Here is a 23,069-nt window from a genome sequence, read left to right as displayed (position 1 = left end):
CCTTCTCTGTCTCCCTGGGGTTCTTCTTCTTCTCTGCCCCTTTCCTGTTGGCTTTACCTAGAGCCAGGCCTTTTGCCATTCCTCTGGGCTCTTCTCTTTCTTACTCCCTGGGTTTCACTTGACGCTCTCCCATGGCTTTCCTCTGCGTGCTGGGGCTCCAAATTTACAGCTCAATCCCAGGTTTTATAGTTGATCTCCAGACCTGTGTAGCCTTTTGCCTGTTTTACCAGGTGGGTTTTTTTTGTTGTTTTTATTTTATTTTATTTTTTTATTCCCCCACAGGCAGTTCAAACTTTAACAAATTCTACTCTGACCAGCAACCTTCCCCTCTTGCTTCTTTGAGTGAGTAGCCCCGCTGTCTCCTTATCTGTCCCAGTCAAAAACCAGGTTATCATCCGTGACCCTTCTCTCTCCTCATTCCTCCTATCCAAAGTCCTGTGGAGTCCGCATTCCGCATCTCGCCGCTGCTACCCGAGTTCAGTGCTGAGCCGCTGGCCGGGCTTCCTAACAACTTTCCCTGGTGCCCAGCCTTGAGCCTTGTCACCTGCCCGTGCTCTGCCCCTGCCGTAGTCACAGTGCTCCTCCTGAAATCAAAGGCTGATTGTTATGTTCTCCTGTGTAAAAACACTTCTCTGGCTTCCGGTTGCCTTTGGAATAAAGTTCAAAATTCCAAGAAGTCTGCAGAGACAGTAAATAATCAGGCCCGCCCTTCTCCTACACGTCCTGTACTGCACGGCTGTCCCTTCCACAGGCCTCTCCACTTCTGGACTTTGCAGATGCTGTTTTCTCCCATTCTTCCTTCCAGCTGCCCCTCCTCGACACCCCTCCCCTCCATGCCTGATTTTCCTCACCATTCTGGTCTCTTCAACATCACTTCCTCAGGAAGACCTTTCCTGACCCTCCAAGACTGGATTACTTGCCCCCACAGTGCTACCCCCAGACACCCTGTACCTTATCAGGAATAGTGCTTGCAAGTTTGTTTAGTAATCCGTATTCTCCCCCTGGCCTGCAGCCCTCATAAGAACAGGCACTGTGCTTGCTTCTCCTGTGTCTGTCTCATAGTAGGTGCTCAGTAAATAGTGTTGAGTTAATGAATGAATATGTAGGAAGGGCTTTAATTTTTATTCACCGTTCCCTTAGATTCAGTACCCTGTACGGTCCTGGTTATCTCCCTGCCTCCTTGATCGCTCCTTCTCACTTCTCAGTCCCTGGATTTCCTCAACTTTCTGGCCTGCTAAATCTTCGTATATGTCAGAGTTTGACCCTCTTTTCTCTCTGTGCTCAGTTTCATGACTTTAAACATCAAGTGTATACTGATAATTCATATTTACACCTATATATTTGTGTGTGTGCTTGTGCGTGTATGTGTGTGTGTACGTGTCTGTGTGTGCGTGTGTTGTCTCCACCTGTGTGGTCTTTATATCCCTTGAATTCAGATTCCTATGTCCACCTGTCCACTCAGTCTGCACTGGAATAGTAATGAGGCATATGGGAAACCGAACTCCTGATTCTCTACAACTACTGCTGCCCATTTTCCCAGTTTCCTCCTCCTCCCAAGCACTGGCACTCCCTTCCACCTTCCAGGTCAGGCTTCTTGGAGTGATCTTTGCTCTCTCTCCCACATACCATGCAAATCTGGCCGACTGTCTGGTTGACAGTCTTTCAAGTGCTTGCCAGCCTGGAGCCTGTCCTCCACACAGTGACCAGAGCGGACCTTCTGTAAATCAGAGCACGTCACTCCTTTGCTCACATTCCTCTGATGGCTTCTCATTTCCCCCGGGCTTCAAAGCCAAAGTTCTTACTTGCCTGCAAAGCCCTGGACTGTTCGCCCTCCCACCACCTCCCTGATGTCCCCTCCTGCCGCTCTCACTGCCCTTGCTCTGTATGGTCCATTCTGGACTCTTGTGCACACACTGGGCATGGCATTCCCCAGAACCTTCCCGCCACTAGCTTCCCCTTCACCTGGAGCACTCTCCTCCCTCAGGGGTCCACCGGGCTCACTTCCTCGTCTCCTCTGGATTTTGCCTTGAGGTCACCTGAGTGAGGCCTTTGCTGACCATTGAGTTTATTGAACGCCTCTCCCCTACTCCCAGGGCACAACCCGCCCTCCTTCCTTGCTATGGTTTTCTCCCCTGTCACGTACTCTCCATGTGACATGCTTATCTATCTGATCTTGCTTATTTGTTCAGGCAGATCATATATCTAAAATATAAGTGTTAAGTGCAGTTCGTTTTGTTCAGTGGTATTTTCTGTGCCTAGAAGAATGCCTAGCCCATTATTGGCAACAGATATTTTTGCCAGTGAGTGAATGAATGAGTAAATCAAAACTGAGAAAAATTCCAAAATGTTATTGAGTTTGTATATGTATACGTATACATACATAATTTGTGTATGTATGTATACATATGATACTTAATTTAAATTGTACAGAAGTGTGTAGGGTATGAGTATTTTGTCTTCTAGACCTCCATTTCCATGAGGAGTGTTGTTCACATCTTTGATGCCTTTTTTCTTTGCATCTTTCCTCCCTTTGGGAAACTGGTTACCAAGTAACAGTAACGCAGACAGTGTGTAGCACTCATATATGAAATAATTTGCAGTAAGAGGTGAGATAGTGGTAATTAACACACCAGTGGATGGGGAATCAGGCTGGTGGGGAAACTATAAAAAGATAACATGCCTGTGTTGGTAAAAAATTTTTTTCTTGAAATGAATGGCTTGTATATTAATGTTCTTTATTAAGTATTTTTTAATACCATAAGCATTTCATTACAAGTTAAAAATGATCACGGCATTGATTATGATAAAATGTTAGCAGTTGTTAATTCTAGATGATGAGAATTTGGGGATTATACTATTGTTGTATTTTTCTCTTTTTTGCTTAATTCCAAAACTGAAAAAAAAAAAATTTGTAGATTTTTTAAGATAGACAATATGTCACTAGTCTTGTGGAAATCTGGTTTCTAGAAAACCTACACTGCTTAAAATAATACTTAAGTACTTTATGAAAAGGATACACGCTACTCAAAACAATACTGGAATTTTTTTTTTCAAAGTATGTGTTTTTATTCAGGGCAGGCCTAGGATTCATTCTAAGCTCATTGTACCACCACATAATAGAACACTATTATTTAACTTTAAACATGTGTTCCTTTGTATACCTGAGTCTGTATGTTAGAATACCATTTGCATGGCAAAAGCTTTATGTTGCAGGTTGGGATTAAAGGTAGAACCTGCCAGAAATTAGAATAGTGCAGTAGCGGTAGCAACCATGAAGGGACATTTTGGCAGAAGTCCGGGTTTGAATGAATTGAGTGGGACCCTATCACGAGACACAGGCCATCAACAAATGAGGACCCCCAGCTGCAGAAGATTTCTCCATACGTTGTCAGTGTTCCTTAGCGTTCATTTCTTCCAAGATAAACATTTTGCGAAGTCCTTATTCCTTGATTCCAAAATCTCTGATCCTTTCTTCCTTTCTTTAGTTTCTAAAAGGCCAAATAATTCTAGTACAAAAGTGATATTCCATTTCTTTTGTTCTTTGCTCCGTGAAGGGGCCTGTCATCTTCCGATAGTTAACAATATGGTGATTTCAGTGTGAGCAGCGCACTGTGAGCAGTGGGAAGAGACGCACAGATGCGCCTCCTGAATGCAGCTACTTTCTGTTACAGAAAGACCATATGGGAGGCCCTTGTTTTTCTTTCCGGTTGATGTGATTAGATTAGTAAACCCAAAGGTTACTGGATTTAAAGATTGTCCTATAATTTATCTAATTTTAATTGACCATAAAGAATTAAATATGTTAAATCTTAGGAGCCTTCTATACGTTCTGTTGGTTTGGAGTAGGAAGACATCTTCGTGTGAAATCTTCATTTGGGATTGCTTCCACCAGAATAGTTTTTTAGCTGAAGCTTCATATTCTTAAAAAAAAAGAGAGTGTTGTGCAAATAGTTTATTTCACAATAAAATCTGGAAGCTGGCCTTTTCTAAAATAATCTGTGACTGAGCGCCTGGGTGGCTCAGTCATTAAGTGTCTGCCTTTACCTCAGGTCATGATCCCAAGGTCCTGGGATTGAGCCCCGCATAGAGCTCCCTGTTCAGTGGGAAGCCTCCTTATCCCTCTCCCACTTCCCCTGCCCATGTTCCCTCTCTCGCTGTGTCTCTCTCTGTCAAATAATAAATAAAATCTTTAAACAAAAATAATCTGAGACAAATGGATACGCTGTACTTTGGTTTAAGAAACTGAATGTGATGGAAATTGTTTTTGTAAGTCCTCTTTTTTCTGGTTATCTATTAATATGCAAGGGATCCCATGGTGTAGATTTGTGAATAAGAGAATAGATTGAGAACCCACATTTGGTATTTCTGAATGCTCACCCACCTTTGGGAAAGTTTGTAGGCAGACCAGAGCAAACTATTATTATCAAAAAATGGCAAGTTGAAGAGTGTATTTGCTTTTCCTTAGTCACACTGGCTGCTCTTGAGTCTTCTGTTTGATCCTGAGTGTGTTTTTGATGCAGAATTGGTTTCTTCTTGCCTTTTCCCCTTGTCGCGCACCCCCATTCTGGCTCCGCATCTGGCGGTCATGTGGAGTGCTGTGTGCACCCGCCTGCTTCCCATCCCACAACTTCCTTTTCCTTCTTCCAGTGAGGACAGAGTCTCTTGACTTAACACTCTTGTTCACTGCATTCACCTTTAACATATCTTGATAGAACTTTTTAAGGAAATCAAGATGTTCTTTTTTTCTTAGAATGTGGAGAGCATCCTTAAATATCAGTAGATAGAAAACTGGATTTGTGATTACATTTCTTCTGGATATGTCTTAGCTACTATGATCTTGGAGATTAAAAGGCATGATTTTTTTTTTAAACTCAAGATATTTAGGCATCTTTAATCCCCACAAGTTTGCTAATAAGTAAAGATTCTGTATTTTAAAAAACTTGTGTTAGGTTGATCAGTGAGTCCTACTTTTTCCTCTGGTTCTGCATATTGGCTTCTGGGAATGTATCTACCTAGTGAATGTGAAGGGAGGGAAATGCTCTGGACACCCAGTTTAAATCAAGCATTTATTGTAATGCTTTTAGGAAGTGTTTTCAATTTACTTTTTTTTTCGTTTAATGGTATATTATAGACACCCTTCTCTGCCCACAGGAAGATACATTCAATTGACCTTTGAACAGCGCAGATTTGAACTATGTGGGTCTACTTTTATATGCGGACATTTTTTGACTAAAACAAGACAGTACTGTAAATGTATTTTCTTTTTCTTATGATTTTGTTAAGAACATTTTTTTTCTCTAGCTAACTTTACTGGAAGGATACACTATATGGTACATATAATATACAAAATACGTTTTGTTTTTTTTTTTAAGATTTTATTTATTTGACAAAGAGAGACACAGCAAGAGAGAGAGCACAAGCAGGGGGAGTGGGAGAGGGAAAAGCAGGCCTCCTGACTTAATGCCAGGACCCTGGGCCCATGACCTGAGCCACAGGCAGACGCTTAACGACTGAGCCACCCAGGTGGCCCTACAAAATATGTTTTAATTGACTGTTTCTGTCATCAGTAAGGCTTCCAGTCAACAGCAAGTTTTGGGGAGTCAAGAGTATACACAGATTTTCAACTATGTGGGGGTCAGCACCCCTCTGTACATGTGGTTCTCTCTATGTAGATGGATAGTGGATAGATAGATAAAAAGACATATACATGCTTAGACACACATAATGTATCTTACCAATTTTGTAAATGGTGGGAAAGAAACTTACAAAGCACTATACAAAGGTATTTTTTAAGGATTGTAATATGGGAAAGAGGTAAGATTTATTTTGTACGGCTATGAAGAGTAGAGCTAGGATCAGTGGATAGATAGATGAGCCCATTCATTCCGCTCAGTATTCAGAAGAAATAATTTTTTTTTTAAGATTTTATTTATTTATTTGACAGACAGAGATCACAAGTAGGCAGAGAGGCAGGCAGAGAGAGAGAGGGGGAAGCAGGCTCCCTGCTGAGCAGAGATCCTGATGCAGGGCTTGATCCCAGGACCCTGGGATCATGACCCGAGCCAAAGGCAGAGGCTTTAACCCACTGAGCCACCCAGGTGCCCTGGAAGAAATAATTTTTTAAGAGAACGTAACTGAGATTGAATGTATTCTTTGCAGACAGGATGACCTTCAATTGGGGAATAACAGACAGAATTCCTGCATTGGTAGGAATTTAAGTCAGGCGAATCTGGGTGATCATTAGACTCACTTGGACAACTTATAAAACCACAGATTCTTCTTTCCACCATTAAACTAATGAATTAGAATCCCTGGAAGTGAGACTGAAAAGCCTTAACTTTTAAAAAGATCCCCTGGTGATCTTCCAAGTTTGGGAAAAACAGGACGCAGAGACATTCATAGCTCCTTCCAAAGTCCGAATACTTAATGGTGGCCTGATTTTGGAATTTTTCCGACCAAATTGAAATCAGTGTAAAGAAAACATGCAAAAATATGGAGAGAAAATTTAAATGACTAAGCAAGTGAAAATTTCTAGATTAAAATTGTAATTATTTTCTTCTATTTGTAATCATACATATTTCTACGTGTCATTAGTATTCCAGAGTAATATTCTTTTTGGATAAAATAAACTTCGTGTTAAAGAGCACTTTAAAATTCAACAGTTGATAGGTATTGCACATTTTTGTGTGTATGTTATACTTCAATCAAAAGTAATATTTTGAAAGTGATAAAGCTCTGACTCTGGTCATATTGAAGCGATCGTTCCCTTTTAGGTATGTTATAAAAATAATTTGTTTAGTGTCATTTACAGAAGGGTGTAATAATTTCTCTTGTGCATCTTATGATCAATTGTATTAACTCTATCAAGAATAGGAAAAGTTATAATGGAGTAAAACATACATACTTACTCTCTCCATATGTTCTCTTTCATATTCATCATTCATATATATCTGTGGTGCTCTTTACTTAAGTATACATCATGAAGGGTTTCAGAAGATATTTTAATGTAAGTAATAATAAACTAATTATCAACTGAAGAATTCTCTCTCCATACTCTTCTTCGTTTAACACCAGCAGCTTTTCTGTCTGTCCTTTGAATCAGTCTTGTCTTTCAATCTCGTGGTGAATCAGTCTTGTCTTTCAATCTCGTGGAATGTGAGATGCACCGGATAACACAGTGCAGATACAATGTAAGCTAATTACAGAGTCCAGCTGCCATTCTGCAAAAGAAGCAGGATTTCTTGAAGTCACTGAAAGTGATGTTGGAGAAGGAGCAAAGTCATTGACAAGATAAGGAGGATCTGGCATAGCGAGACCAGTAAGCAAATGAAGAAGGCATCACCAAGGTTGATAGGCATCTCAGAAGAGGATGATTTGGATTCAAAGGATTAAGAAAGCCTTTGAGAAAACTGATACCCTTGAATGTGAGGGCATATATGCGATATTTCTTGTCTTCTAGGAAGTGATGTTTAGTTTAGAACCCCATGCTTGTATCTCTGTGTGCCAAGAGACACTAAAAGGTGGGCATGAATATATCAATAGAAGAAAGAAGGGCAGTGGTGAATGGATTTCTCTTTTGCTTTTTTCCCTAGGCAGAGACACTGCCTCTGAAAGTTAATAGGAAATCCCAGCTTCCTGAGTTGACTTAGATATAAAACTGTTTAAACCGACGTCCAACATTTCTTCTTCAAAAGTCCTTCTGTTATAGTAGTTGTTAGATACCCACGTATTTTAGAGTTCTGAATATTGTCCATGCTTTGGTTTTTTTAAAAAAGATATGATTGAGGGGCACCTGGGTTATTCAGTGGATTAAGCCTCCGCCTTCACCTCAGGTCATGATCTCGGGGTCCTGGGATCCAGCCCCACATCGTGCTTTCTGCTCAGTGGGGAGTCTGCTTTCCCCTCTCTCTCTCTCTCTGCCTGCCTCTTTGCCTAATTGGGATCTCTCTCTCTCTCTCTCTCAAATAAATAATAAAATCTTAAAAAAAAAAGTTATGATTGATATGTAAAAAGCGTACATACTTAACGTGTACAACTCAGTGAGTTTGGGGATAAGTATTCCCCATGAAACCATTCCCTCCATGAAGGCCATAATTGTTATTGCTATTTGTGTGGGGTGTGTATGTGTGTGTGTGTTAAGAATTCTTAAAATAAGATCTACCCTCTGAGCAAATTTTAAGCATGCGATATAGTATTGTTAGGTATAAGCTCTAAGCTCTATAGTAGGTCTCCAGAATCTTGCATAAGTGAAACTTTGTACCCTTTGACAGTCAATTCTCCATTTCCGCTACTCTCTAGCCCCTCACAATGTACTCTCTTCTGTGAGTCTATTTCAGATTACGCATATAAGTGAGATCATATAGTATTTATCTACTTTTCCATGACTCACTTATTTCACTTAGCATAATATCCTCCAGGTTCGTTCATGTAGTCACAAATGGCAGGATTTCCTTATTTTTGGGTTTGAATAATATTATCTTCGAGATCTTGATTTCAGTTCTTTTGGATAAGTACCCAGAAGTGGGATTGCGGGATCATATGATAGTTCTATTTTTAATTTTTTGAGGAGCCCTGATATAATGACCGTACCAATTTACATTCTCACCGGCGGTATGCCAGATTCTCTCTTTTCCACATTTTCACTAACACTTACCATTTGCTTCTTTTTTCTTTTTTTTTTTTTTTCCAGTAATAGCTATTCTAACAGGATGAGGTAGTATCTTACTGTGGTTTTGGTTTGCATTTTCTTGATGATCAGTGAGGTTCAAAACCCTTTACGTACTTATTGGCTATTTGTATGTCTTTGTAGAAATGTGTGCTCAGGTCCTTTGCCCATTTTTAAATTGATACACTTTTTTATTTTGTTTTGTTTTTTTAGCTGCCTTCATTTCTGACTCTCACTAGTTTTGGATACCTAAAGCACCAACGGTGCCTCAGCAAAATGTGCAGTTGATTCAAAATTATACTAGTGGGCACACTCTAGACTTGGTGGGAGGGACTAGGTACACCTGAAGTCTTCCTTGGGGTGATATGAGCCGAACTAGAATTCCTAGTTGGAGATACTGACGGAACTTCATATAATAATCATAGTTTATGGTTACTAGAACTGCATTTGCTCTAGACGAGAGATGATGCAAATTCTCTTCAGTTTAGGTGAGGAATTTGGAAGAAGAATCATTTTCCGTATTTAATCCTTAGCTTCTGTCATCATTCTTGGCTGTCTTTTTATTTGATCATAATCTTGAATCAAACTCTTACTTTGAACTGGTTACTGGTTACTGAAACATTGTGTTTGGATCAAGCGGGATCTCTAGGAAAAAGGTAGGCAGATATTTAAGGCTCTGAAGTTTTCATACATATATTCAGGATGCATAAGGATACCAAAAACACAACTTAGAAAGTGAATACTACTTGATTTTGCCAAACTGTGGTGAAATGTTTAGCATATTTTTGACAGTATGTCTTTTCTGGTTGGCTTTGAATTGACAGCAGACCAGAGAGCGACTTTATGTCAGTCTCTGAAAAGGATTTCAAACTTGAGAAATCAGTTTGTGTGATAAAGAGGGAAAACCTAAAATGCCGATATCAGGAATCAAAGAGGGAGCATCATTCAGAGCCTGCAGACGTTAAAAAGATAAAAGGGGACTATTATGAACAACTTTATGTCTGTGACTTTGACAATTTAGATGAAATGAGCAGATTCTGTGTAGGGATTCTGTACCCATTCAGATTTGTTTGTGTACATGGGGAGAGTGGGTTCCCAAACCAAGCTGTTCTCCAACACCAGCCGGGTATCCTACAATTCAACTCAATTCTGACACTGGCTACCTGGAGACACCATAGCATCAGATTCCACAGTTGAAGGGCTCAGTCCTGTAAGACTGCCTCTTCACCCTTTAGCCACCAATTGCAAATCCAGCTTTGTTGCCTGACCCACCAGCTGTAGAAGGCTGTAGATCGGAATTTCCAACCACCCCCTCCTTGGGTGCAATTAATTTGGTAGAGTGACTCACAGAACTCAGAGAAACATATTACTGACTAGATCACTTCTTTATCATTAAAGAATATGACTCAGGAACAGCCAGGTGGGAGAGATGCATGGGGCAGGGTATGGGGAAACGTGTAAAGCTTCCATGCCCTCTCCAGGCACTCTGCTCTCCCCAGATCATCTGGGTTCAGCAAACTGGAAGCTTGTGAGCCCCATCCTTTTGGATTTTTATGGAGGCTCCATTACATGTGCATAATTGATTACATGATTATCCATTGGCGAATGATTTGGACTCCATCCCTTTTCTCCTCCTCGAGGTCAGAGGGGTGGGATTGAAAATTCCAACTCTTTAATCACAGGTTTGGTTCTCTTGGCAACCAGTCCCCCTCCCATCCTTAGGTGCAATCCAAAAGTCACCTCATTAACACAACAAAAGACACCTTTGTTACTCTTACCACTTAGGAAATTCCAAGGGTTTTAGGAGCTCTGTGCCTTCAATGGGGATGAAGACGAAATCCGTATTTCTTCCTGTAAATCACAGTATCACACCTTGAGAGATACACATTACCAAAACTGCCACAGGAGAAATAAGAAAGTCTGATTAGGGCCATATACGTTAAGGAAATTGAATTTGTAATTAAAAACTGCCCCACAAAGGAGACTCTGGATCTGGATGGCCACACTGGCATATTCTATAACGTGTTTGTGGAAGAAATCATACCAATTCCATCCAAACTCAAAAAACGAGGTGGAGGGAGCACTTATCATCTCTTTTTTATGAGGCCAGTGTAAGCCTGGTAATTACTAGACAAGAATATTATAAGGAAAGGAATTTAGACCATTAACCCACAGGGTGGTAGATACAAAAATTATTAACAAAATGTTAGCGAGTTAAATCTATCAATATATGAAAAGGATAATAATGTCACGATTAAGTTGGAGTTATCGCAAAAACAAAAGACTGTCATTTTAATATATTAATAATTAACATATTTAATAGCTTAACAAGCTACAATAAAGGAGAAAATTCCTATGCTCATCCTCTCAGGAGATGCAGAAAAAGCCTTTGATGAAATATAAGACTCTTTCATCATAAAATCTCTCAGAAAACTGGAAATATAAATAAATTTATCCAATTTGATGAGGGAGTTACGTAAAGAATATTGAATACTTTACTAGTAAGGTCAGGAACAGGATAGGATGTCTGCTCTCAGTACTTCTCTGTTCAACAGTATTATTGAGTTTCTACTTAGTGCAATAAATCATGAAAAAGAAATAAAAATAAAAAGAAGGAAGGAAAAAGGGAAGGAAGAAGCAAAACTCTTTATTTGCAGACAGTGTGATTGTGCACATAGAACATTGTAAGGGATCTACCAGAAATACTTCCTAGAACTAGTAGATTTTTCAGGGTCATAAGATACAAGGCTACTGTTCAAAAGTCAGTGTATTTCTATATATTAAACAACTGAGAAATGAAATAAAAACAATAGCCTTATTATTTTAATGTCCTGAAGACAACCTAAATAAATGGAGAGATATACTATGTTTATTGATTGGAAGACTCAGTATTATTAAGATGTGACTTAGCCACAAATTGCTGTAAAAATCCAACTCAATTCCAGCAAGGTTTAGCAAATTTTTTTATTAGAAATAGACAAGCTAATTCTAAAATTTATTTGGAAATACAAAGGACACAGAGTAACTGACACAGTTTTGAAAAAAGATTAGTTTTATGTTATTTATATTACTATTTTATAAATACTCAAAACTACAAAAATCAAGGCGGTATAGAATTGGTTTAATGATAGATATGTATAACAGTGGAAGGCGTGGAGAGTTGGGAGACCCACGTAAACATGACCATCTGAATGTGGTGGGGTGATTTTTGAATGGTGTGCAAGCAAGAAGATATTCATATGGACAAAAGTGAACTTTATCTTTACCTTACATCACACAGAAAATTAACCCCAATTAGATCCCTGGCATACATGTAAAAGCTAAGACAGTAAAACTTCTAGTCAGGAACAATATATATATGACTTTGGGGGTAAACAAAGAGTTCTGGGACAGGATACAAAAAGCACTAACCAGAAAAAACAAAACAATAAATTGGATTTCATCAAAATTAAAAGTCGTGCTCTTTGAAAAACACCATTTAGAAAATGAAAAGGAAAGCCACAGATGGGGAGAAATATTTGTAAAAGATGTATCTGATTGAGGACCTTCTTCCAGACAACACAGCTTTTAAAATGGGCAAAAGTTGAACTACATAAAAGAAGATACATGAATTGCGTATCAGCGCACGAAAAAGAAGTTCAATAGCTATTGAATAGCTATTGAAAAAATGCAAATTAAAGCTACAATGAGCTGCCACTGTACTCCCACTAGAATAGCTAAAATTAAGAAGAGTAAAAATACAAAGTGTTACTGGGTCTGTGGGGCAACTGAACTCAAACATTGCTGAGAGGGATGTAAAGTGACATAGATACTTAGCACAATATTTTGGCAGTTTTCAGAAGTGAAGCACACGTTTATCATGTGGCCCACTCCTAGGTGTTTACTCAAGGGAATTAAAAACAATGTCCACAAAAAGACTTGTACATGAATGTTCATAACAGCTCTATTCATAGTATTCCCAAATTTGAAACCGCCCCAAATCCATCAACATACATTATGGTATGTCCTTGTAATGGAATACTACTCAGAAGTTTAAAAAGAACAAATTGTTGATATACTCAGCACCACGAATGAATCTCAAAATGCTAAGAAAAAAGAAGCCAGAGTTGGAAGAGTACATGGTTCTACTTTACATAAAAATTTTGGAGCTGAGTAAACTCATCTACAGTGAGAGCCTGGAGTTGGGAGGGCTTTGGTTGAAAGAAGCATTAAGGGAGTTGGGGAGATGAAAGTGTTCTTGATGGTATGGTGGCTGTGGTTCTGTGGATGTGTACAGTGGCCCGAATTCACTGAACTGTACATTTCAAAGGAGTGGACTTTCTTGTGTATACATGAAACTTCACTAAAATTTATTTGAAAGAACCAGTTTGGCAACACCACATTTTGGTGAGGGTGTGGAGCGGCAACTGGACCTCCGATACATTCCTGATGGGAGTGTAAAATGGTCCGATATTTTAAAAAACCTTTTGGCATTTTCTTAAAAAGTTCACCATATACCTACTTTATGATCTAGCATTTTCATTCCTACGTAATTACCCCTAAGGGAAGTAAAACACATGTTCACACAAAAGACTTGCTCAGGAATGTTCATAACAGCCTTATTCATGATGGCTCCAAACCAGAAACAACTCAGTGTCTATTAATAGGAAAACAGATTTTCATATATTCCTACTGTGGAATACTTTTTGGCCATACGAAGCAGAAGACTATGTGTACATGTAGCAATATGGGTGAATATTAGTATCAGTATAATAAGTAGCAAGATGGATGAATATTGCCCCTTGGGGGTAAGGGAGGAGACTTCCAGAATGACTAGGAGGACACACAGGAAACTTCCTAGGGGTAATGGAAATGATCTGTCTTTTGAGGTTGGGGTGAATTACTTAGATACAGGCATGTGTAACATATCCTGAACTGTATACTTAAGAGCTATGATTTATAAGTGTTAAATATTGTGTGTATTTATGCTTCAATTAAAATATATGGAAAATAACAATTACAGATACAAAACACTGCTGACTTGAGTAGCCCATGTACTAAATTGGAACAACACAGAGAAGATTAGCATGGCCCCTGCTCAAAGATGACAGGTAATTGTGAAGTGATCCATATTTCTTTAAAGTGCAAAACAAGGGGAAAAAATACAATGAGAAGTTAATAGACAAAACTAAAGGGGCACCTGGGTGGCTCAGTGGGTTAAGCCTCTGCCTTCGGCTTGGGTCATGATCTCAGGGTCCTGGGATCTAGCCCCGCATTGGGCTCCCTGCTCAGTGGGGAGCTTGTTTCCTCCCCCCTTCTCTTTCTCTGCCTACTTGTGATCTCTGTCTGTCAAATAAATAAAATTAAAAAAAAAATAGACAAAACTAAAAATAATGGCTAAGACAATAAACACTTGCTCACTAATGGAATATTAGTTCTGTCTTCTCTGACTCTCAAATCCTTCAACCATATATATATATATATATATATATATATATATATATATATTTAAAGATTTTATTTATTTACTTGAGAGAGAGAGCACACGAGCAGGGGGCAGGGGCAGAGAGAGGGGGGAAGCTGACTCCGGTTGAGCAGGGAGTCCATTCCGGGCTTGATCCCAGTGTCCAGGGATCATGACCTGAGCCAAAGGCAGACACTTAACCAACTGAGCCACCCATGTGCCTCCTCCCACTCTATTTTTTAGAAAGAAGGAATTCAAAATACTTTTAGCTTCTGTGATTTCTAAGATCTAATTTCAAAGCTCTTTTTGAGAACAGTCAGGGAGAGAGTTGCTGTACCTTTCCGAAAGTTGACTTCTTAAAGCTCTAATATCATATCATGTTGGATCGTATCATTGGACTTCTCTTACCCTCCTAAGTAGTTTGGCAAAATTCTTAAGTTTTGTTTTTCAATAGAGAACATTTTTAATTTGTTTTCCTTCATTGAAGGTAACACTGAAAACTTACAAATAATTGAATATGAAAAATAATTGAAAAATTACATGTCCTATAGATTTTAAGTTACAAAATGTTGATACATCTTGGGTTTAATGAGACTGCAATACAAATATTAGGCAATTTAATTTTATCTAAACCTTTGATTTCTTTTGGAAGGCTACCTAATGAGTAAACTTCTCTGAATACAGTTTGTTTAAAAAAATGTAGTTGATTCATTTGCTTATGAAGGTACTATACTTAATTACTATAGTATTAGATTTTTATGTAGGTAAAAGCCCATGTTGTAACATTTCCCTTGGTTATGACAAGTAATTATATTTTTTATTGGTTCAGAAATTCTTGATTAACTTTTTTTTATTGTGGTAAAATACACATAAGATAAAACCATTTTAACCATTTTTAATGTACAATTAAGTGTATTAAGTACATTCACAGTGTTGTGTAATGATTATCACTGTCTATTTCCAGAACATTTTAATCATTCCAAACAGAAACATTTTACTCAATGAGTTAAAACTCCCCATCCCCCTAACCCCTAGTAGTCTCTATTCTTTTTCTTTTTTTTTCTTTTTTTAGATTTTATTTATTTATTTGAGAGAGAAACACACAGCAAGAGAGGGAAAGCAAGAAGGGGGAGTGGGAGAGGGAAAAGCAGGCCTCCTGCTGAGCTGAGCAGGGAGCCCAATGCGGGGCTCCATCCCAGAGCCCTGGGATCATGACCTGAGCTGAAGGTAGACGCTTAACGACTGGGCCACCCAGGCACCCCTTATTCTACTTTTAATATGCATTTACCTGCACTAGATAACTGGTATAAGTGGAATCATACAATAATTGCCCTGTTTGTGCCTGGCCTGTTTCACTTAGCTTGAAGTTTTCAAGGTTCACCTGTTATAGAATGTATCCGAACTCCATTCCTTTTTATGGCTGAGTAATGTTCTTCTGTATGTACATACTATAGTTTCTTATCCACTCATCTGTTGATGTATACTTGGGTTGTTTTCACCTTGACTAAAGTGAATAATGCTGCTATAAATATTCTATCTAAGTTTCTGTTTGAGTTCCCATTTTTTAATCCTTTCTAATATATGCTCAGACATGGAATTGCTGGGTCATATGGTAATTCTATGTTTAATATTTTGGGGAACTGCCCAACTGTTTTCCACAGAGGCTTACTCTTTTCTGTGTCTACTAGCAGTGTATGAGCACTTCAGTTTCTCTACATCTTCACCAGTATTTCTTATTTTCCATTTAAAAATCACTTTAAAAATTATAGCCAGTTGGTGTATGAGTGAAGTATTACCTTGTTGTGGTTTTTGGTTTGCATTTCCATAATGACTGATGATGAACATTTTTTCATGTGCTTGTTGGCCATTTATTTCTCTTGTTTACAAAATGTCTATTCTAGACCTTTGCGCATCTTTAAATTGGGTATTTTGTTGTTGTTAATTTATAGGCGTTCTTTATATATTCTGGATATCAGCCCTTTATCAGATACATGATTTACAAGTATTTTCTCCCCTTTTGCATGTTTTCTTTGCACTTTCTTGATAGTGTCCTCTACTGCATAAAACTTTTAATTTTTATGAAACCCAGTTTTTCTTTCTCTTTTGCTACCTGTGCTTTTGACATCAGAAGTAGGAAATGGTTGCCAATTCCAAGGTTATGAAGATTTTTCCACAGTGTAACGAAGAGTTTTATAGTCTTAGTTCTTAAGTTCTAGTTTTTATAGCTCTTAGTTCTTATTCTTAGTCTTAGTCTAAGTTCTTAAAAGATCTTAAAGTAGATCTTTGATTCATTTTGGGCCAGCTCTTCTATATCGTATATGGTAAGGTCTGATTTCATTCTTGGGGGTATCTGGTGTTCTCAGTACCATTTGTTTGAAAAACTATTCTTTCCCCATTGATTGGTCCTGGCATTTGAAAATCAATTGACCACATAGGTGAGAATTTATTTCTGGGCTCCCTCATCTATTCCGTTGGTCCACAGGTCTGTACTATACCACACTGTGCCAGTAGCACACGGTTTTGATTACTGTAGTTTTGTAGTAAGTTTTGAAAGTGGGGAGTGTGAGTCTTTAACTTTGTTACTGTTGTTTTGTCGTTGTTTTCTTTTCTTTTCTTTTCTTTTTTAACATTACTCAGTGCTCATCATGAAAAGTGTACGCTTCAATCCCCATCATTTTAAAAAATTTATTAATTAATTAATTTAAGAGAGAGACAGAGTGAGCACAGATGGGGGGAAGAGCAGAGGGAGAGAGAATCCAAAGCAGATTGCACTGAGCGTAGTGGTCCTTGCCAAGGAGCTTGATTCCGTGACCACAAGGTCATGACCTGAGCTGAAACCAAGAGTCAGATGCTTAACCGACTGAGCCACCCAGGTATCCATAGTTTTGCTTTTATTTCTCTTGAGACTTTTCTAGAAAAACTTTGTTATGGCCAGTGTCAGAGAAATTACTACCTGCGCTCCTAGGATTTTTATGGTTTCAGGTCTCACATTTAGGTCTTTAATTAATTTTGAGTTTATTTCTGTGTGTGGTATAAGAAAGTGGTTCAGTTTCACTCTTTCGTGGGTAGCTGTCCAGTTTTCCCAGCACCATTTGTTGAAGAGACTTTTTCCCATTGCATGTTTTTTATGGTGGTGGTTTTGCTTTTCTCCAGATAATACTAACAGGCAAGGTCAGGAAAAAGTGAAATTTGTTTCTATGAGATTCACTGTGAATATTTCTAGAAGACTGTTTGCCAGAGGGTCTCAAACCTCTAGTAGGAAAAGAGGCTAATTGGATTTTTTGGTTTTAGAGCAAAAATATAGACCATCAGAATAGATTCCTAATAGCTGGAAATAAAACAGTAATTAATTAAGTTTAGGCAGAGGGTGATATGATTGTTAAAGAGCCATATAGTTTATACTTGCTTTTGCCTAAAAACATGTAAATCAGAGAAAAATTAACTTGTAGCGCTTTGATTTTTAGCATGCAATATTTATTTGTCTCCAGTTTTGAGTGTCACAGTCTTTTAATATTCTTTATTCCTGTTGCACTTTAGGTATTTATACTGTTGACTTTGACTAGCCTGTTATTTGATCTTAATATACTTTCGGAAAATGCTAGGCTGTAATGTCTGTTGCCTGGAAACATACAGTGAGATAAACCAATTTTAGATAACTTTTTAGGGTCTTAAGAGAGAACACTGAACCCTTATTAAGTACTCTAAAATTTCTGTGTACCTCATTTAATCCTGACAGCCACTCTCTATCATATAGTAAAAAGAAATGTTTTCCCGAAGAAAAAGTTCACTTAAAGCTGAATGACTGTGGCAGGATTTAGAGTACATACATTTCTTTCACATAATGTCTTACTGTCCAACCTGGAAAATTGACTCAAAGCAGATGGCAGATCCATTGTCCCTTAAATATTTGTGACGTCTGAAGTGTTTTCATGTCTGTTCATGTCCATTTTGCCTGAAATGCCTTTCTCATGTCTTGTCATTCATGTAAATCCCACACTTCCTTCAAAATTTGGCTCAGTTTTACCTGCTTGTAAAGCTTTCTCTGACCTTAGTGACCCGATGGGAAAAAGATGTTCCCAGTGCAGGGTCGATGGTCTTGCTTTCTGTGGTCTTCCCTGTTCTTTTTTCCTCTTGGACCCCTGTTGTCTCGTTATCCTTATTTCCAGTGCTGTTTATGCAGATCTGTAATCTATTATCCAAAATTCTTAGGTTTTTCAGAATTCACAAGTCTTCAGATTTTAGAGATGTAAGGTAATGCCGGTTCTGGGACATCACGTAGCTCTTAGTAATTTCTGCTGAAAATGTATGAATATTTATCCTCTGGGGAATAAATAAAAGCTTAGAGCTTTGTGTCAGCTCAGAGCAGGACAGGTTTTGTCCATGAATGAGTTACAAAAAAAAGTTTTGATTTTCAGGAATGTTTGAATTTCAGAAGTGTCAATATGGGATTATAAATGGGTATTAACTCATTTTTTAGGAGTGTAAACTCTATGTTGGGAAAGGACTTCCTCCTCCTTTCAGAGGCGGCCTGTGTGTGTATATACGTATTTATGTACCTATCTGCCTGTCCCTCTGGTATCTTAGCTGGTAGATGCAAACGTGCGTCAGAGGTTTCGCATCTTAGTTGTCCCATTTTTGACCAGTGGTAGCCTCTTCGGGTTTTCAACTGAGTCCTTTAAACATGAACCTGATTGTCTTTTGTCCTTCCTGTCAAATGGGTTGTTCTAGTTCATCTTTTTTGTGTACATTTCCCACCAGGACCTAGACTCCGCCATTTCTCTTGTAGCGGCGAATGGTTAGTTCGAGATCACTTGTGCATGTTAGGGATGTTTCTTGCCCCTGGGTTGCTGTTGTTTATGGTCCTTTTATATGAACTTTTGGATTTTGAAATAACTTTCGACACAGAAAAGTTGCAATATAAAATAGAGCTGCCTTACGTTCTTCATCCAAATTTCTTTAACATACATCTTAAGTAACCATAGGACGGTTATCAAAACCAGGAAATTTGGGGCACCAGGGTGGCTCAGTGGGTTAAAGCCTCTGCCTTCGGCTCAGGTCATGATCCCCGGATCCTGGGATTGAGCCCCACATCGGGCTCTTTGCTCAGTGGGGAACCTGCTTCCCCCCCGCCCCCCACCCTGCCTGCCTCTCCACCTATTTGTGATCTGTCAAATAAATAAAGTAAAATCTTAAAAAAAAAAAATTAAAAAAAAAAAGGAAGAAAAGCAGTCATTCTTAAAAAAAAAAAAACAGGAAATTAGGACTGCTACAATATTATTGTTATACACTGTGTTTAGGAATGATGTATGAAAAGCTTGATTACAGGAATGATTTAATAAAAGGTTGATTGTAGTTGGGCCTTGAGCCTCTGGGTCTTATTTATTTATTTATTTATGTTATGTGCATCTGGGCAGTGGTTCTTAACTAGTAAGGTCTGTCTCTCACCTCGGAGCTTTTGAACACCAGATGCCTGAAACCTTTCCTTCCCCTCTCCCAGAATTTTTCAGAATCTCAAGGTGGGGATAGAGTAGATGGTGTCAGTGTAGGTTTCGGGGGATTTTGCTAGAATCCTGCCTGCTTCAGCAGCTTAATAGGATTATTGAGGAAGGATGCAAATGGCATTTTCGCTCACAATTGATAATAATGATGACCCTTTGCTTCCCAGGATAAAAGTTAATCTATCTTAAAATGATTCCCATGTGATATTTCTAGTTCCAGAGATTCCTAATATGCTTAGAGTTGTCCTTCCATACGTATTGACTCACTCACAAAATACTTACTAAGTACCTGCTAAGTGCCAGAAATGAAGATATACCAGTGAGAAAGTACAGAAATGGTCTGGTCTTCGCTTTAATGGATATACATGAATAATGAGAAGGTCAAAGAATTGAACACATAATTTTAGTGCAATTCATGCAATGAATATTGTTGTAGGAGAAGAGCAGGGAGCTATGAACAGAGCAGCCAGACTTCACCTAGTGCAGGGCTTAGGGCAAGTCTTCCTGGGAAGAGTGTGTTGAGATAAGTCAAGTAGGAGTTAACTAGGTAAAAAGAAGAATCTTGGGGCGCCTGGGTGGCTCGGTTGAACAACTGCCTTCGGTTCAGGTCATGATCCTGGGGTCCCGGGATCGAGTCCCACATCGGGCTCCCAGCTCCACGGGGAGTCTGCTTCTCCCTCTGACCTTCTCCTTGCTCATGTTCTCTCTCACTGTCTCTCTTAAAAAAAAAAAAAAAAAAAGAAGAATCTTCTGGCAGAGGGAGCAACCTTGCTATCCGGTTATGCTGAGTGGAAGCAGCTAGGGAGAATTTCCAGTATCTTACTGGATAAAAACTTATCAGACCAAGGAAGGAAAAAATATAGGCATGAGCAACAGCCTTTATTGAATCTTTTCAAGGCATTCAGGTTTTCACAGACATGCCATCTCTCATTTTTCCTCCTATGTCATCGGTCTGTATATCATCTAAGCTACATAATAGCAGTAACACAAATAAAACTGACATAAAAGACATTTGCAAAAATAAGCTGGTGTGTCAAGTGTGGGTCTTATTTGGTGGGAGCAGAAATAAGTGACTAGGGACTGTCTTCCCAAACATGGAAGAGTTGAGCTTGCCATGGGCTTAGCCAGTGTTCCTGCGACAGGAATCGAGAATTTTGGTTTGTCTGGCAAGTCACTGAGGCAGAGGTCAGCTAAGCCAATGTCTACTGTAATTGTACTTCGGGAAATAGATGAGCTCATTGGGAGAGATGAGAGGAGAGGGCCAAGGTCAGAACCGTAGGGACTACCAGCAATTAAGGGAAAGCTAGAGGAAGAAGAACAAGCTGAAGGTTTCGAAGAACTAGTTAAAAACAAGCGTTCCGGGAGCCTTTGAATCTCATCGTCATGCTTAGACTCTGAGCAGGCCTGCAAATTTGTTTTTTTGTTTAGCCCGGCTTTTCCCAAACTTATTTCGCTCAAACTTATTTCCCAAACTTCTTTTTCACTCAACTCTTTCATATTCTGTATCGCATAGAACAAGTCGGAATGTTATTTGGGCAACACGGCCGCAGGCAGAAAGGGGCAAGGAAGGTATTTAGGCGGGGTAGCCGCAGGATTAGTCTGTAGTTTCAGAGATTCTTTTGGTAGTCCTCCGGAGGTGAGATTCCAGACAGGAGTGAGGCCCGGTGTTTGGGAGACCAGCTAGAGGCCCTCGGGGTAGTCCAGTAGTCCAGGAGACAGTTGATGAAGCTCTGAATTTAGGCAGTGACAGTGGGACTGGCAAAGCCACAGGCTCACTCCACATTTTCATTGAGAAGACAGGATTTGGTGACCGATGTGAGACTCGGTAAGGAGGAGGGAGTCTAAGCTGACTGGTTTCTGTTTTGGTGACTAAGGGGCTGAGTTGTGCTGCCGCTCTGCAGAGGAGGGGCCGCGGAGCTGGAGCGGGTCCTCAGGGGGAAGGTGAGTTCAGTGGGGTGTAAGGGATCTTACCAAGAGTTTAGACGTGCAGATTTGGAGTTTGGAAGAAAGGGTGGGGCCAAAGAAAGGTTTGGAAATAATTCATAATTATAAAATCATGGGTGTGGAGGTATCTTGGGACCACATAAGAAACGAGAGGTAGAATTCTGATGCGGACAGCGAGGGAAGCCCATCTTAAGAATATTAATAATGTTACTTACCAGGTGTTCATTAGACACTGTTTTTGTTTTTGTTTTTGTTTTTAAAGATTTTATTTATTTATCTGAGAGTGAGAGAACACGAGTGGGGGAGAGGGGCAGAGGGCCAAGCAGACTCCCCACTGAGCAGGGAGTCCCATGCAGGGCTTGATCCCAGGACCCTAAGATCATGACCTGAGCCAAAGGCAGATGCTTAACCCACTGAGCCACCCAGGTACCCCTGTTAGACACTGTTTTTTGTTTTTTGTTTTTAAAGATTTTATTTATTTATTTCGCAGGCAGAGATCACAAGTAGGCAGAGAAGCAGGCAGAGAGAGAAGGGGAGGCAGACTCCCCACAGAGCAGAGAGCCTGATGCCGGGCTTGATCCCAGGACCCTGGGATCACGACCTGAGCCGAAGGCAGAGGCTTTAACGCACTGAGCCACCCAGGCTCCCCTAGACACTGTTTTAAGCATGTTACAGATGTTATTTTATTTCATACTGAAACCCCTATGAGGACAGGTGTTCTCTCCATTTTACAAATGAATGAGTTGCAAGAGCGTGGTAGAAGATACCCAAGAGGAGGGACTTCATGAAGTTGTTAGCCGTGAGATGCACTGAGAGACGAAGAAAGGATTCAGAGCTACCCTTCGGATTGAATGCAGTCTGAGGGGCATGGTTGCTGCCCCGGCTTTGCGTTGGGAGCTGGTTTTTCGTGGGATGCGGCCAACACTGATTTATTGTACCACCTTCCCAAGTTGTGTCTTCATGGACCATATACGCTAGCCTCTGGTTTCCAGAAAGGAGGAGAGAGCCATCATCTTTTTAAAACTCAGATGATAGTAAATATAGAATAAGGCTTTTGTGGAAAGTCTTCCCTTCGTGATCACATAATTTAAATGTACCAGCATTTAGGAGGATGATGTAGTTCTGCCAGTGAGTTATTGCTGCTTAGACAGGAAAGGGAGGGGAAGCTCGGATTCGCGGCTCCCATCACTGCAGAGCACTGGTAACCGTGCTACAGTGCTGACAGGAGCTGAGTCAGAGAAGACATGCAGAGTGTGCTCTAGGCAGCCATGGCCCAGTTCAGGATTTTCGACTGTATGATCAACCACAATTGGAGCTTATTGTGCAATCTGTACTGTGCTTGGAGCGGTCAGGTTTGTTTGATAAATATATATATAAACATATGTGTATTTTGGGTAAATGTTTAATTAAAAACTGCAATAATGTATAACCAAAAAAAGAAAGAAATCAGTGAAAATGCTGGGTATAAAATCAGTGTCTTCCTATAACTGAAAAGGTAATCTTTTAGACTGTTCCTTTT

General features: G+C 39.5%; 1 protein-coding gene and 1 non-coding gene across 2 annotated transcripts in view; both read left to right on the top strand.

Moving 5' to 3' along the window:
* Window positions 1–23,069, top strand: part of ARHGAP21 (Rho GTPase activating protein 21) — a 135,327-nt gene that overhangs the window by 5,637 nt on the left and 106,621 nt on the right.
* LOC122892796 lies at window positions 13,680–13,781 on the top strand. The gene has a single exon (XR_006381482.1). It is a non-coding gene; the product is annotated as a U6 spliceosomal RNA (small nuclear RNA).

The sequence above is a fragment of the Neovison vison genome, chromosome 12 (genome assembly GCF_020171115.1).
Source record: "Neovison vison isolate M4711 chromosome 12, ASM_NN_V1, whole genome shotgun sequence".
NCBI classification, from domain to species: Eukaryota; Metazoa; Chordata; class Mammalia; order Carnivora; family Mustelidae; genus Neogale; species Neogale vison.
This window is presented reverse-complemented; position numbering and strand designations above follow the sequence as displayed.